The sequence below is a fragment of the Amblyraja radiata genome, chromosome 2 (genome assembly GCF_010909765.2).
Source record: "Amblyraja radiata isolate CabotCenter1 chromosome 2, sAmbRad1.1.pri, whole genome shotgun sequence".
Classification (NCBI taxonomy): domain Eukaryota; kingdom Metazoa; phylum Chordata; class Chondrichthyes; order Rajiformes; family Rajidae; genus Amblyraja; species Amblyraja radiata.
Window position 1 is genome coordinate 23748891 of NC_045957.1, and position 14116 is coordinate 23763006.

General features: G+C 44.5%; 1 long non-coding RNA gene across 1 annotated transcript; it reads left to right on the forward strand.

The window, feature by feature from the left end:
- The first annotated feature begins 1517 nt into the window (after nucleotides 1–1517).
- LOC116984111 lies at nucleotides 1518–13678 on the forward strand. The gene is made up of 3 exons (XR_004414886.1): nucleotides 1518–1549; nucleotides 4347–4348; nucleotides 13556–13678. It is a non-coding gene; the product is annotated as an uncharacterized LOC116984111 (long non-coding RNA).
- The last annotated feature ends 438 nt before the right edge of the window (nucleotides 13679–14116 follow it).

Below are 14116 nucleotides of genomic sequence, written 5' to 3' on the forward strand. Positions count from 1 at the left end.
TAAATCTACGAAAGGAAAGGAAGCGAAGCAAGAATACTGGACATGTTTCCTCCTGATTTTCCATCCCCTGTTTCGGAAGTTTAGTTTAGTTTAGTTTAGTTTAGAGATACAGCATGGAAACAGACCCTTTGCCCCTCAATCTCAATTCTCAGTGTAATATGGAGAGATTAACTCAGTATTCTTACATTCTTACGGTGTATACTGTGCTCTTGAAACACATGGTATGTTCTTTCAAGCTTTGTATCAGTCTGCCTGATGTGAGAGGAGAGAAAGGAGGGCAATCGGGGTGTGAGTAGTCCTTGAGTATTGATTGAATTGGTTGAAAGGATACAGCCCACCGAGTCCACGCTGACCATCAATAGTGATAACACACTAGTTCTATGTTATCCCACTTCCTCAACCACTCCCTGCACACAAGGGGCAATTTACAGAGAACAATTAACCTACAAATCCGCACGTCTTTGGGCCTTGCCTTGAACGGAGGAAACCGGCCTGATCACAGGGCGGGAACGTTCAAACTAAACACACAGACAGCACCCGATGTGAGGATCGATCCCGGTTCTCTCTGGCCCTGTGAGGCAGTGACTCTACCCACTGCTCCTCAGTGCCACCCCCATGAACACAGGGGAGAAAGTGCAATTTCACACAGGATTGTGGGACAACTTTGCGATATGGTCATACATTACAGAAACAGTCCCTTCGGCCCATCATGCCCATTGCCAATCATAAATTCCTCATCAACAGTAAATGATAAGCTGCTGGAGGAACTCAGTGGATCAGAAAGTATATTTTAAATGTTTTACAGAGTTAGAGAGTCATGCAGCACAGAAACAGGCCCTTTAGCCCAACTAAGATGCTGCATCTAAGCTAGTCTCATTTGCCTGTATATGGCTCATATCCCTCTAAACCTTTCCTATTTATATAGCTGTCTCGGTGTCTTTCAGGTTGAGACCATCCATGTGAACTCAACCTTAAACTTTGACTGTCCATTTCTCTCCACAGATGCTGCCTAACCCACTGCGTTCCAACAGCAGTTCATTCCTTGCTCCTGATTCTTGCATTGTACAGGCTCTTGTGTCTACAATTAGATTGGGTATAGTTCTGGTCGCCCCATTACAGGATGTGGAAGCTTTAGAGAGGGTGCAGAAGACATTGACCAGAATGCTGCCTGGATTAGTGTATATTACCTATGAGGAGTGGTTAGATAAACATGGATTGTTTTCTCCGGAACATCAGATGTTGAGGGGTGAGCTGATATAAGTATATAAAATCATGAGAGTCACAGATAGGATAAATTGTCAGAACCTTTTTCTCCAGGCTGGAAATGTCAATTACTAGAAGGCATCTTTAGTTCAAATACCAGAGGGCATCTTTAATTTAGTTTCGTTTAATTTAGTTTAGTTTAGAGATAGAGTGTGGAAACAGGCCATTCAGCCCACTGTGTCCGCACTGACCAGTGAACATCCGTACACTAGCACTATCCGACACATTAGTTACAATTTACAATTTTACCAAAGCCAAATAATCTACAAACAAGGAAGTCTTTGGAGTATGGGAAGAAACCAGAGCACCCGGAGAAAATCCACAAGGTCATGTTGAGAATGCAAAAACTCCGTTCAGACAGCACCAGTAGTCAGGACCAAACCTGAGTCTCCATGCGTTGTGAGGCAGCAGCATCTCTGCCCAACTGTGCCGCTCTTAGATAGGATAAATTGTCACAATTGTTTCTCCAAGGAGGAAATGTCACCTTGAAACTAGAGGGCATCTATAGTTCAAAGATCAGAGGGCATCTCTCGGGCAAATGCTTGAGGACATGCAAACCAGCATGTTCTCACCTCCATTTCCATGGTTTCGTTAACTACCGGTACCTCAGTAATAATGTGGAGACACAAGAAACAACAGATGCTGACATTTTGAGGAAAAACATCTTTCTTCCACACAAAGGTAGATAAAAATGCTGGAAATACTCAGCGGGTGACGTTTCCGGTCGAGACCCTTCTTCAGACATTCCCTTCTACCCAACACGAACTAGCACAAAACACAGTCCATCAAACAAGCTTCCTTTCCCATCATCGACTCCATCTATACTTCACGCTATCTCGAGAAATCAGCCAACATAATTGGCGGCACAGTGACGCAGCGGGTAGAGCCCAGGGCTGTGGAGTCGATACCCAAAACACCCGACTCCGACAACCATTAGACTCAAAACTTTAAGGACAAGGGTTTAAAAGATAGCCTGATGATTCATGTAATTCTTATGAAATGCCATCCTGTGTAATGTTGTCATAGCAGATTTAGAATTATTACTCCTAGGGATCAGTCAGAGTCAGAGTCGGATACAAAATAAATCAAGGACCCGACTCCGACTCCTTGATTTCTTGTGTATCCGACTCTGACTCTGACTCTGACCCCTAGGAGTAATAATTCTAAATCTGCTATGACAACATTGCACAAGATGGCATTTCATAAGAATTACATGACTCTGACTCCAGCTGCATCAAAATAGTAAGATTGAACGAGAACTTACCAGTTTGAAGTTTGATCTGTATTTTATGAGGAGTTACGATGAGGGATTACGTGAAGAGCCCGCTCAGCATGCATGCGCGGCATACTTCAAAGCAGCGGTGTGGAATCACAGATAGACACAGTTATTGAAATAAACATAGTAAAGAAAAGGAGACATCAGTTATCAGTTTGACCCATATTATTGAGGGTGGGAGCGGAGGGCACGAAATCCCTCATCGTAACTCCTCATAAAATACAGATCAAACTTCAAACTGGTAAGTTCTCGTTTAATCTTACTATTTTACTTCGGAGTCACGTGAGTGACTACGTGAAGACTTCAAAGCTCAGTGATTTCAAACCGTGTAACAGTTATTACTTCACTCACTGCCGAAGTCCTTGAGGGAGGAAGTGTGTTATCGTAATCCCCGGGCATCCCCTCCATATAATTCTGGAGAGTCAAAAGAGCACTCGGAACAACAACCGGCTCCTCTCCCTGCCCTGTAGAACGGAGCGGTTCAGGAGATCCTTCACCCCTGCAGCCATTAGATTTTATAATTCGGACCGCTAGGCTGTAGGGGGATGCATTTTGCAATTATTAATTTTTAACTGTTAATTATTGGTCTTTTTAAGTATTTATTGCTCTCAGGTAGTGTCCACATTGTATTTTATGTATTTTCTGTCTGCGTTCGTTTTGAATCTGTGGGTTTGTTGATTGGGAGCTTCTGGACATCTGAATTTCCCTGAGGGGATCAATAAAGTATTTATTAATTAATTATTAATTAATTAATTAATTAATCAACCAATGAATCTGTTTGTAGTAAAACACAATGGTATTTTTTAACAATAACAACAAAGAAATTAAATTGCTCCCCTGGGCTTAAATTAAATATTTGCAGTCTGTAAAAAAAATTCTGCAAATAAAGCAGGTTTTGCCAACGGCTTATTATAAAATTTCTGAACGGTCTTTCCCCCGACCATCCTGCTGTAGCCAGGATGTGGTCTACAGGCACGTCCATTCTTTTGGCAGTCGACGTGGATGCTGCCCTGGTGGAGTGAAATTTGTACATGTTAGTGTTTATCCCAGCAGCTTTTAGCACCTGCTTGAGCCATCTCGAAATGGTTTGGCTCGTCACCCGACCATAAGGTTTTTTATGACTGACCCACAAGGCTTTTCATCTCCCTCGAATATTTTGGTTGTGTCTATGTAGGATAATAGGGTCATGGCACATAACCGTGGTTCTGGCGGGTAAGCCCGGTATTCCACGACTGGCTTAGGTGTTCCTGGTCTGCTCTGTTTGATCAGTCCCTGGATAACGACAGAGATCTGGTCTGGAGCTGTGAGCATGCTGTCCAGTCGCAATAGGTGTAGTGACTGGACCCTCTGTGCAGATACAAGTGCCATCAACATGAGTGTTTTGAGCATAGATTGTTCCAGGTTGAGGGGTCTGGCTGGTGGCCATCCCCTGAGGTATGTCAGGACCACACTGACATCCCATATATGGGTGTACCTTGGTCTAGGGGTTTAGAGTTGTAAATACCCTTCATTAGATTGACCACCAGCGGGTGGGACCCCATGGCCTGTTGTCCTGGAGCTGGTTTTAAATAGACAGACAGGGCACTTCTAGCTGTGTTGATGGCTCTGTAGCTGAGTCCTTCATCGTGGTGAAGGTTCGCCAGGAATTCCAGTACGTTGGTAACTGTAGCGGTTGAGTAGGTGGTCCCTGTATCCAAGCAGTACTTCTCCCATTTTTTGATGCTGGACAAGTGCTGTTTTTAGTGGATGTCCGGAGGGATGCTGACATGGTGTCGATGGTTTGTTCTGATAATCCCAGTCCCAGAAGTGGTTTGTGCAGAATCTGCAAACCAGGAGTTTGATTTTTTCATGGCACGGGTGGCTTGTGCCCGACACTGGGTGTTAATAACTCTGGGTCACTGGGGAATACCATTGGAGTTTCAACAACCATGTCATGGAGTATTGGGAACCATGGCTGCATAGGCCAGTCGGGTGCTATCAAAATACCTGAAGCAGAGTCCATTTGTATTGTGCGTAGTCCCCGACTGATGAGGCAGAAGGGAGGAAATGCATGGAAAAAGAATTTCCCCAATCCAGCGCGAACGCATCTACCGCTGCTGCCTCAGGGTCTGGTTCCCAAGCGACATACATAGGTACCTGATGATTTAGCCGTGATGCAAATAAATCGATATCTGGCATGCCATATTGCTTGATAACTTTTGCAAATTTTTTGGGGTTTAACATCCATTCGATGTTGTCATTAAATTTTCGTGACCTGGTGTCTGCCACTGTATTTAGCTTACCTGGCATGTAAGTTGCTGATAGCCAAATATGTCTTTTGACACACCATTGCCAAATTGTGTTGACCAACTTGTCGCATGATACCGATTTTATGCCGCCCATATGGTTAATATAGGCCACCACCGTAGTATTATCTATTTGTAACCGTACATGCAAGTGATGCATATTTGATGCATATGCTTTTAAACCATAAAAGTCACCCAACATCTCTAGATAATTAATGCCCAGTGTAAGTGGTAATGATGACTCTGGGTTAGTCCATCTACCACCTGTGCTGGATATGGAGTTAGTTGCTCCCCAGCCTTGAGCACTGGCATCTGTTTGGATAACTAACATAGGGTTAGTGATGATAATAGGGCTGAAAACTATGCCAAACGTTTTTTGCCCACCACTGTAGTTCTGATATTGCTTCAGTGGGTAACTTCATGACACGATCATAATGACCTGTATGTCGTTTTGGTGCCTGTACCTTTGCTCTTTGTAAGTTTTGACAGTGCAAAGGTCCGAATTGTGTAGCCGGAAATGCTGCTACCATTTTCCCAATTACTCTGCTACTTGTCGAATAGTTGGTCGTTCGTTGACCATTAAATTGTTGCATGATTGTGCCAATTCAACTGTTTTGTCTCTTGGCAATGTTACAGTTACGTAGACTGAATTAATTGTGAAGCCCAAGTAGTCCATGATTGTGGATGGCTTCAACTTAGATTTATCTGGATGTAAGACAATCCCAGGGTTTCGAACAACTGTTTGGTAGCTGATACAGCTAACATAGTCAATTCCATGGTCTTGCCTACTATTAAGATATCATCAAGATATGCCATGACAATATGTTTTTGTCTTCTTAATATTGCCAGAGCTGGTTTTAGTATCTTGGTGAATAATCTTGGGCTGATGTGAACCTATTGGGTAACGCTTTAAACTGCCGTAGCTGCTCCATCCAGGTAAATTTCAGGTATCTGCGATGATCCTTGTGAATGGTACTGAATAGTAAACATCTTTAAGATCAATGCTTGCCATGAAGTATCCTTTGGAAATTAGTTGTTTGGCAGCAACAACCGTTTCCATTTTGAAATGTATATACTTAACAAACATATTTAGTGGTTAAGTCAATGATGATGCGACATCCACCATCTTTTTTGGGTTTAGTGAATATATTTGATACGAATTCCAAGGGTTCATGTTTTCCCATGATACCCTTTGTAATTAGTCTCACCAGTTCAGCTTGTCCCTCTTGTTTCTTTAACGGAGAGGGAAAATACCCTCTGGGGTGAATGTTGAACTGGTGGCAATTTTTCTAGTATGAATTGTATTTTGTATCCACTAATGCCATTAAGTATATACTGATCACTCGTGATAGACTCCCGTGCTTCTTTAAACAGGTGTGATCTCCCCCCTGTAAGTATTAAGCCCCTATTTTCTATACGCTGGTAGGACCCAGACCCACCTACCTCCATGGTTATGGGTATTCTTCTGTTTCCTGCCGGTCCAACGAGTCTTGCACGTTGTCTGACGTGGCGGTGATGTTGGGGGGTGGCACATTTTCCATGGGGTCCGCTCTGGGCCCTGGTCTAAAGAAGACTTCCGGTGATAGAATGCGGACCCCGAGCTTTCACCAGTCCCATACGGTAAACGTCGACTGATGGACGCGATGGGGTGCTGCTGCTTAGGAATTATTGTTTTTGGTTTGCTCGTCCCGGGGCCTGCCCTCATGAGACCGAAAGTTTTTTAAGGCCTCTTCCATATCCTTCATATGCTTTGTGAGGTTTTTGCCAAAGAGCAGTGGGTCTGGCTCAGTGGCTGGGGTTTTGCACAACCCCGCAAATTTAGGATTTTATGGCAGGTCTTATGATTTGTTTACGAAGGTTGTGGTCATCTCCGTATTTGTCCACGGAACGAGCAGACGATGTGATGGCTGACGTCAGGAACCTGAGGATCCGCTACAGTTTTAGCTCCTGGTTCCGAATATTTGCCCCAACGTGCCCCCAGTTTTGGCTGTTTACAGCCGGCACTTTAAGGGACTCACAGTTCTCTGGAGCTGTATACGTTTCTAAGGCCTCATTGACCACCTCTCCTGTAGGGGCCTGTTGGAGAGGTGGTTAATGCTGGCCGCTGGTTTGGCCTTTAACGGCCTCCTGCACGTGGGGCTGCCACGTAGCGGTCCACCACACCTAGCAGCTCTACCTGTTCCTGCATCCCTTGCATACTCCCGACATCTTCAGCCAGCGTCCCCTCTTCTTGACCAGCCCAGTCCTGGTCACCAAAGCTACCCTCGGGTAAGGAGGAAGCAATGGACAGTGCTCAAGACACTGTGGAGGGAGTGCCTGAACTCCCCCTGCGAGAGCGCCCCTCATGAAGCTCCTGCTCCAGGAGCCGCTCCATGCGGCTCAGGCGGCTGTCTCTCCCCCGTGCGGGTGGAGAGACGTCCCCGTCCGACAAGTCGGAAGCCACCGGCCGGACGCTTCTTCGGTAGCTTTACTTCCAGCCCGCTGCTCAGGCGCTAGCGGGCTGGGCTCGGCACGGTGTCGGGGATGGCGGAGCGCCGGGTAAGCGGTCCTACCGCCTTGTTGCTGCCCCCCCCCTAGATGGAATGCTCCTCCGTGGAGTCGAGCGGGGAACAGGTTTGTCCAAGAACCTTTCTTCTCTGCCTGAAATAAAGCAGAAGGCTCCCTGTGAAAGAAAACCCGACCTCAGAGCTTACCTGACGGTCCGTTCTTTCACCCCGTAGCGGGAGCGCCTGACTCCCGATGCGGCCACTGTTGCACTGCTGAACGCAATGCCGCGCATGCGTGCTGAGCGGGCTCTTCACGTAGTCACGCACGTGACTCCGAAGTAAAATTGCTCTGACTCGACGGCTCCGACTCCACACCCCTGGTAGAGCCGCTGCCTCACAGCATCAGAGACCAAGGTCCGACCCTGAACTCTGGGTGCTGTCTGTGCTTGGAGTTTCCTCCAGGTGCTCCGGTTTCCTCCCACATCTGGAAGACATGCAGGTTTGCAGGTTAATTGTCCTCTGTAAATTGCCCCTGGTGTGTAGTGAGTGGGTGAGAAAATGGGATAATATAGAACTAGTGCGATCGATAGTTGGTGTGAACTTGGTGGGCCGAAGGGTCTGATTCCATGCAGTATCTTTCAATCAATTCAATCAATAATCAAGGACTACTCACACCCAGTCACCCCCTTTTCTCTCCTCTCCCATCAGCCATATGATACAAAAGCTGGAAAGTACGTACCACCTGATTCAAGGGGGGACCTCATTGCAGCTTACTGAATAGTGAAAGGCCTGGATAGGGTGGATGTTTCCACTAGTGGGAGTGTCTAGGACCAGAGGCCATAGCATCAAAATAAAAGGATGTACCTTTAGAAACGAGATTCGGAGGAATTTCTTTAGTCAGCGGGTGGTGAATCTGTGGAATTCATTGCCACAGACGAATGTGGAGGCCGTCAATGGATATTTTTTAAGGTGGAGATTGATAGATTCATGATTAGTACGGGTGTCAGGGGTTATGGGGAGAAGGCAGGAGAATGGAGTTGAGAGGGAAAGATAGAGACATGATGGGCCAAATGGCTTAATTCTGCTCCTATAATTTATGAACAGCTTCCCCACTGTTATAAATTTACTGAGTTAATCTCTCCATATAAGATTGAGATCAAGTGCAAAATCTTAGACTGCATATCAATTGAAGAGGTAAGGTGCCTATTGTCCTTTTTAAGATCTGCAAACAGAAATAGAATCCTTGGATTAATATATGTTATGCTTAATTTTTTCATGGTATCAATCCTAAAGCTATTACAAAGCAATTGGCTCTCTCTGTGACAGGATAGTAAATGGAAAGAGTTGTGAGTTTGGAAAGTCTTCCTGCATTCCTTGGGTTTTGAAAACTGAATATTAATCTAAGCACAATATTTCAAAGTATCAAAAGGAATTTGAAAGGAATAGACACAGAAAAACCATTTCTTTGATATATTAATCAAATCCCTGGGCGTGCATATATCAGAAGATCTTTCCTGGACCCAGCACACCGATGCAATTGTAAAGAAGGCACATCAGGGACTCCACTTCCTGAGAAGATTACAGAGATTCGGCATGTCGAAGAGGATTCTCCAAAACTTCTACAGGTGCACGGTAGAGAGCATTCTGACTGGTTGCATCGTGGCCTGGTTCGGCAACTTGAACGTCCAGGAGCGAAAAAGACTACAAAAAGTTGTGACCACTGCCCAGTCCATCACCGGCTTTGACCTCCCCACTGTCGAAGGGATCTATCGTAGTCGCTGCCTCAAAAAGGCTGCCAACATCATCAAGGACCCACACCATCCTGGCCACACACTTATTTCACCATTGCCAAACGGAAGAAGGTACAGGAGCCTGAAGACTGTAACGTCCAGGTTCAGGAACAGCTTCTTCCCTACAGCCATCAGGCTATTAAACAGCTCTGAACTGCAAAAAGACTATATTATTATTTGTTATGTGCACTATATTTGTTATTTATTGAACTTTTTCTTTTTTTCCCATTATATACAATGTTTACATATTCACAAATTCTGTTGTGCTTCAGCGAGTAAGAATTTCATTGTCCCGTCTGGGACATATGACAATAAAATACTTTTGACTTGACTCTTGTCTAATCAACAACAAGGATATAAAATCTCAAATTAAGATTCTGAAACTAGTTTAGTTTAGTTTAGAGACACAGCATGGAAACAGGCCATTTGGCCCACCGAGTAAATGCAGACCATCGATCACCCATTCACACTAGTTCTATGTTATCCCACTTTCTCATCCACACACTATAGGTATTTTACCTCTAGAGCCAATTAACGTGTAAATGACAATTACATTCTAGCCAATTAACTTGCAAACTCACAAAACCCACATGATCATAGGGAGAATGTACAAACTTCACACAGACAGTAGCCAAGGTCAGGATCGAACCAGGGCCTCTGGCTGTGTCACTGTGCTGCCCTTCTATGGGGAATAATTATTAAAGACAGACAAGAGGTAAACTATTTCTACACAGGGTGTGATTCTTTGGAACTTTGGAACTTTCCTAATCAATGGGTGAACCAAAGTTTTTGAACATAAAGCATAGACCAGGACAGCACAGGAAGAGGCCATTCAGCCCGCAGTGTTGGTGCTGAACGCAATGCCAATGGAAACTAATCCAACATGCAGTCTATGTCTCTCATACCCTGCCTGTTTTTGTACCCGATCAAATCTCTGAAACGTTTCTATGGTGTCTGCTTCCATTGTGCTTGTTTGTGACTGCTCTTCATAAAAGCCACTCATTCCTCAATTGTGCCGGCCCGTCAGTATGTAAGCTGCAAATATTGACCACAATATTACACACTGATTGATGGGAAGCTGGAACATAAATCAACACCAATTACATCTAAATCAGCCCTCTAGAGCATGCAACAGTTGCGTTACCAGGAGTCTAAGCCTGCTCTCCTTTTCCTTAATAGCGATTCACTCCATCCCTTGGGAACACGGTGATTAATTCTTCTAAATCCATTAAAAATGATCGGAAGAATTACGGAGGTGGAACCACGTCGATTATTGTGGTTGCCCAGTAACAACCCAACGATATGTTTAGTTTAGTTTAAAGATACAGCATTCGGCCCATCGAGTCCACGCCGACCATCGATCTGTCCAAATAGCTTCTCAATGAAGTTATTGCACCTACCTCAACTACCTCCTCCGGCAGCTCATATAACCACCACTTTCTGTGTGAAAAAAGGTGCCCCTCAGGTTCCTATTAAATATTTCCACTCGCTCCTTAAATCTATGTCCTGTGGTTCCTGATTCACCTACTCTGAGTGTAATGGCAAATTTCCAATCCTTCCAGTGTCCAACTTTTCGTTGCCACACAGGTATGTAGGAGTGATCTTACATAGTCCAAATAGAACACATTTTCCAGTCATTCTTTATTGAAGTAGTTGTACAAACAAAGAGATGAACGTACCAGGATTTCCTTATTCTGCATACAAGTTATAGCTAGCTGTTCTCCCTGGTCCGGTGAAAACTGTATGCTATCCATCCCTGTGCCTGGTCTGCCCCCCCCCCCCCCCCTGTCCACTATGCCCATACATATATACGCCCCTCTGTGCATCTAATGACCGCCCCCAAGTGTCCAAAATAATACTGCAAGATATATTTAGGCAAAATAATTAAATATGCCAACAGTAGCTAGCCTAAATATAAATGGCTCAGGAACTGAGTAAAAGAGTCTGTGCATTCATCCTATCAATTTAGCTCGTGATCTTATGCACCTCTATAAGATCACCTCTCATCCTCCTGCATTCCGGTGTTGTACTTCCGGTGGCGCTGGTGCCAGCTGCCTCCACCTTCAGCCGGGTATCTTTTTGTTTTTTCGTTTTTTTTGTTATGTTGAAGTGTGTGTTTTTTATGTTTTTTTTAATGTTTTAATGTGGGGAAGAGGGTACGGTAAGGGGGGATACCGTCCTTCAGTCACTTCCTGGAGAGGACGCGACTATTATTCGAGTCGCGTCCTCGCCCCCCCCAGCGGCCTACCTACTGGATTGGCGCGGCCTTTCCTGCCTGGACCGACCAGAGCTCCAGCAGCGGCGGGACAGCGCTGATACATCGCGGGGCTGGCGATGCCTTACCGGGGATCGCCGTCTGGAGCCCGGAGTGCTGGGCCTACGGCACCGACACCCTGGAGCTGTGGTTCGCGGAGCTCCCAACGCGGGCGGCGCTGACAAACATCGTGGGGTCCTGCGACTCTGCCCGGCTCGGCCTGCGGACTCGGGAGCTGCGGATTCCGATGGGAGGCGGCTGATCGGGAGGTCCGGGCCGCTGAGGAGGATTTTCACCGTCGGGGTTCGGCGTCGGCGTTCCGACGAGAGGGCCTGAGCATCGGGCCGCCCGGGGTGGCGACTGTGGGTGCTCGGAAGGCCCCGACCACGGGTGAACATCTGGGAAGATCGGAGGGGAGGCTGGCTGGACTATGGTGCCTTCCTCACCAACTTTCTGTGTTTGTGCTTTTTTTTAAATTCTATTTTATTTTTAATATGTTTTATTATTTATTATTTATTTATTTTTATGATATTGACTGTAAAGGGAAATTCATTTCGTTGTCTCTAATTGAGACAATGACAATAAATTCCAAAGAATAAAGCCCTAGCCTGCCCAACTTCTCCCTGTAGCTCAGGCCCTCGAGTCCTAGCAACATGCTCATGAATCTTTTTCTGCACCCTTCCAGCTTAACAACATCTATCCTACAACAGGGTGACCAAAACTGAACACAATACATAGCAATGTTACAAAATTTTGAGATTTTAAAAATCAAGTCTGCAATTTATCCCATCAGATAAAGCATAAAAATAAGTTTAATTTGACACCTAATTCACTTTCATATCTCAAGTATTTAAAAAGTTATGGCCATTTTCATACTGGGAAATGAGCATCTTGTTCCCTATTGATTTTCTATGGACATAACAAAAAAGCTGTGATCGTGAACAGTCAAAAGCCCATAACTTTCTTAAAAATTAAGAGAACTGAATGAAATTTTCAGTTATCATAGATTGAAGCATTCTGAAACAAATATAAAATAATCTTACTTGGATGACCTGAAATTAAAGCATATAATTAGTTAGTTACCTAATTGTAGCTAATTTCAGACTTCAATTACTAGATCTAAACATCTATCCATTTCTTAATAAATGATTAACATTTTTAAATAGCCTAAATGTCCAAATAATATTCACAAATAATTCACAATAAAACATGAATTTTAAATCTCATTTACATTAATTTATAGACCAAATGGAAGGAATTTAGTGTTCAATTGCTGTAAATAAATGCCCATTTAAATCCTGTGAACGCGCTGGTTTAGAACGTTCACATTGCGGTAGATTTGTGCCCTCAAATGCCCAGAAAAATACTGCGGGATATAATGGGCCCAAAATGAGCTTCTCGCAATATTAAACTTTGTATAAAGGGATCTTTAGAAGCCCTTTTTAATGTAAAAATATACAGCATACCTTCCGTTATTTGTTTTATGAGACCCTGCGGTTGCTGGCGGTCGCGGGTTTAGAGATGGATTTTTAAACTACTATAACTATTTTACGAGGCCTTTAAAACTAATAATAGCTTTTGCGACGGGGTCTTCCAGCGATTTTTCGTTAATAATTAACTAGGCTGAACATCTTCGATTTGAACAGCCTAGAGAAAATCGCGTTTTAAACCCGCCCCCCTCTAAACGGCGCCAAAATCGCGCACACCCGCAGCGACAGATTTTCCGCGACGCTTCAGGTACGCTTTGCAACATACCTACAATACTCTAAATGTGGCCTCACCAATGACTTATACAACTGTAATGTGACCTCCCAACTTCTGTACGCAATATTCTGAGCGATGAAGACCAATCCTCTCCTTCCACAGATGCCGAGTCAGTGATCATCTCCTGTGTTTGCTGTTTTATATCACCTGTCCTCACCATATGTACCATTTTGTCATAGGATTATTACTGAATTATGCTCACTGTGTAAATGTCATAACTTGGCTGCCAACACTCATACGGTTGTGGGATCACAAAAGCAATGTGATGTTGACCAGACAGTCTACCGCAGCCATTTTGACTAGCTTGCATATCGAATATAATTCCCTGCATTAAAAAGAGATATATATATATATATATGACGTCCGCAGCAGAGGGTCTTGGCTGACCAACACTATCTCTGACAGCGCATCATTCTTCCAGGATTGTACAAGAAAAGTTTGGCACGTTCTCAACAACCCTCACCTAGTTCTACAGATACGCCGTAGAAAGCATTTTATCGGGATGCATCGCACCTTGCTTGGGAACAGCTCCATCCAAGACCACAAGGAATTGCAGAGAGTTTTGGACGCAGCCCAGACCATCACGCAAACCAACCTCCCTTCCATTGACTGCATCTATACAACGCTGCCTCGCAAGGCCACCAGCATAACCAAGGATGAGTCGCACCCCATTCACTCCCCCCTCTACCATCAGGCACGAGGTACAGAAGTTTGCAAACACACACCAGATTCAGGGACAGTTTCTTCCCAGCTGTTATCAGGCAACTTGAACTATCCTAATGCCAACAAGAGAGTCGTCCTGACCTATCATCTACATCATTGGAGACCTTCAAGCTATCATTTATCGGACTTTATCTTGCACTAAACGTTATTCCTATTATCCTGTATCTACACTGCGGACAGCTTGATTGTAATCATATATAGTATTTTCACTGTATGGATAGCATGCAACAAAAGGTTTTTCACTGTACCTCCGTACATGTGACAATAATAAACTA